The sequence below is a fragment of the Corylus avellana genome, chromosome ca9 (genome assembly GCF_901000735.1).
Source record: "Corylus avellana chromosome ca9, CavTom2PMs-1.0".
Taxonomy (NCBI): domain Eukaryota; kingdom Viridiplantae; phylum Streptophyta; class Magnoliopsida; order Fagales; family Betulaceae; genus Corylus; species Corylus avellana.
This window is the reverse complement of record NC_081549.1, coordinates 6,701,611-6,705,387: the sequence shown is the minus strand read 5'-3', so window position 1 is coordinate 6,705,387 and position 3,777 is coordinate 6,701,611.

Genomic DNA, 3,777 nt, shown 5'->3' with positions numbered 1-3,777 from the left:
AAAAAACGTTATTGTGTCTCACATTGATGGAAAATTCACATTCTATACTGAAAAGAAAAAATAATACACTACCCTTTTTTTTACATTAAAAAAAAAAAAAAAAAAGTAAAATATTCTTACAATAAGCAAATTGATTAGATCATGGAACCACTAGCATCAAAAGTAACACTTTGGTCTTGCTTCTTCTTCTTTCTCTGTCAACTCTCGATATTGGTACCATCCTGCTCCAGCTTTGGCCACGGACAATGGAGGCCTAACAAAAATTTCGACTGGCTTAGGGCCATGGACAGTTAAATGCAGTTCTCTGGCTGTTTCCTCTATATTTGGATCAGATATTTTCACTGATTTACTCCTGTTGTTGACATGCACCATGTTTTTGTTATGTTTTGTTCTGCAATGGCAGTGGAGTTTGCAGGTGTGATTCATATCCCTATACACAAATTACAAGTCATATGTTTTCTGTTTGTGCTTACTATATATATATTTGATCATCTTTAAAACCCCCACAAATTTTATAACTTATATCAGAATTTTTAAAAACTAATCATTTGAAAAAAAATAAAAAAATAAATAAATAAAGGAGAGAAGGAGAGAGGAAAATTTCTATGTCAAAATAGTTTTATTAAAGCAGCAACAAAACTATATAAACCGAAAGTAATCAAACAAAAGAAATCAACAAACTGTGAGTATGCTAATTCAGATTTTGGATGGTTAGATTAATATATTACAATATTTAGAAATTTCAACAAGTTGCGCCAAGATTACAGATCATGCATTCAAAGTAATACTGGTAGAAAAAAAAATTGTGTAGAGTAAAAGACAAAAGTAGTTAGGAAATTCTTAACATGCTGCCACCAGGTCTCAAAGAAAAACCACACAAACAATGGTTACATAAACCTTGCAAACATTAAGAGGCCAAGGAATACATAGACAAATTAAAGCCATCACTAAATGATAGTAACTCTGACAACATTTGTCCCTATTAAGTGCTTCAATTTAGGAGAAAGGGGCAGTAAGATTATGAAATGTTATAGTCAATTGCGTTACACATAAACTCAACATCCAACTTCCAAGTTGTGGAATACAATGTTTGTGGAAGAAAATTTTCCCTTTCAAAACATGTTCAACCAAAAAAGGAGTAAAATTTTGAAAAACATTCACAAGAAAAATTGAGGAAAAAAAAATATAGCACAAAATATCCTATACACTGCCTATATTGCCAGGATCACAACTAAGCTCAACAACTACATCTCGAACTTCAAATTTTCAAATCTCAAATATAATAAGAGTATGCTAATTCGGAGAAAGGAAGAATCAGTGTGATGAGGCTTATGAAGAAGCAGGAGGAAGAGAACTTACAGTGCGTAATTGCAAAGGATGAGAGAAAGCTTAGATAGAGGAGTTACAGACAGGATCTGAACACCAAAAAATTGGTTAGATATGAAGGGATCCTGGATTTTCAGGCAAAAAATCAGCTCTCTGTCTTTGCATCTCTCTCCAACTCTTTGAGACAATTGGATTTTTGAGCCCTCCTCTCCGTTTTACTCTCGAATGTTATGTCAATACTTTTGTGTCAGCCAAAACGATGAGAATTAACATTGTCATCTCCAAAGCTAGCAAAACGGATTTATAAAGAACATAAAATGGAAAAAGATTCCAAGAATTATCACCAAAATATAAGAAAAATGCATTGCTAAAGGTAAGGGTCGAAGTTTGAATCATACTAACCCTCGGTTTTCATCTAAAGCAGCAACTTATGTCTTTGTAATAGCCAACCAAACATTATAATTAGAATGAGGATGTGCTTAAAAAAGTTCCCAATAGTCTCTCTAAAATGTATCTTCTGTCGCTTCTATGATTGACTGAAAGAGTAGGCAAGGACATCAAGATGACAAAGTGAATAATGTAATGAATCTACAGAGGTATTAATGCTCAATAGGATATATTTATATATAAATAAAAAAACAAAACAAATAACAATTTTGATTAATTATACTCAACAAAGAGGATCAAAAGATTTAGAACATTCCATTCAACCAGTACATGATTTTAGAATTTTTGGAAGACTATGCAATAGAGAATTGTGGGGGTGAAGGGGGCTTTTAGAATCAAATGCAAAATTTGAGATTTTTTCTTTTTCTATTTTTTTTTTCCTATGAAAAAAACCCATAAACAGGAAATTTGAGACACAGACTGAGTCTCAAGCAAAAATTTCGAACTACATAACTAAACAAAATCAAGTTTTCATTGGGAATTAATAAATAAATAAAAGGCAACAAATATGATCATTTAGTGCACTTCAACCGCTTGATAATTTTGAAACAAAATCCAAAATTAGAAATAGAATTAAAAAACAAAATGTAACTTTCAAGCGCCCAAAAAAAAAAAAAAACTTTACTTCCTCTGCTCTAATCTTGATAAAAACACAAAAGACGATAATCATATATCATAAATGCCATTCCATTCCACAACAGGCATACATTAATGTAGAGTGAAATTATCAAATTAAACCAAAGGCACCTAAAACATCACTACCTTTTTACATAGCCATTATATTGTTAGAGTTAAGATTGTATCAGATTTCAAGTACAAATTCATCCAATACAGTACACTAATCAAAGGACCCAGCCACCCATCCACAGGGCAGGAAAAAATTTCTCCTTATTTCAGGTCCATACTCTAACAACCAGAGTAAATACAAGGATTGGAGTTTCCAATAAGATGTTTTCTAATATTCCTGGAAAGAAAAGGTAATAAATGATTCCCTTCTAAGGAAATAGATTAATTAGACACATATATGCAATGACGAACCACTTGTGCACTAATAAAATCAGACACCCGTCAAATCTCAACATGAAATCAACAGCCAACTGAAGACATTAACCGACTATAGAGTACGACACGTCGTCTATCTATCATTAATTACATATAATGGTCATATTGGAAAGGCCCTGTGAAGTCGAAATATAAAAGGGAGGGGTCATATGTCAAGATTATGATTTATGCATGTGTGAAATTGAGTTCCATAATCTGTCCCCCGATAATCGTTTCTAGGGTTTTTAGTCTTCTACGAGAAGAGAAAGGAGTGATCGATCTAAAGAAAGGAAAGATGAAGATGCCACTGGGATTTCGTTGTCGGTCCTCTGATGATGAGCTTATAACCCACTACTTGTTGGGGAAGGTTAGGGGAGAAGAGATCACTTGGGATGGCATTCGTGAGTTTGAGCTTTACGGAGAGAAGGCCCCCTGGGAACTTTTCGCTGATCTTGACGGTGAGGAGGAGGAAAAGCATTACATTTTCACAAGGCTCAAGAAATCCGGCAAACGCGTGTTAAGAACAGCCGGGTGTGGGACTTGGCACGAAAGCTCTTGCAACCAAGTATAAATAGTGAGGGTCAATGTGTGATTGGACTCAACAAGCAGTTATGTTTCAAGGTTAAACGCGAATCGTGCGTGGAGAAATCCCACTGAATCATGCATGAGTTCTCCCTAGCGGGTGTCTTTGAGCAAGAACGGTGTAATAACTGGGTTGTATGCGCCGTAAACAAGAAGGGGGCAGGAACAAAAAAAGGGGTGAAGAGACGTTTCGAGGATGTTCAGATTCCCGGCACCATCGTCCCTGTTGAAGCTTCAACTCCATCCCTTGAAAGCCCCCAAGCCGGGAATACAAACCTTTTGCTGCTTGAGGATGAAACCCATGTGGGAAAAAGGGTGTGTTGGGATGTCCAATCTGATGCATTTGAAGTTGCTGATCAAATGCCCTTATCATGTTTATCC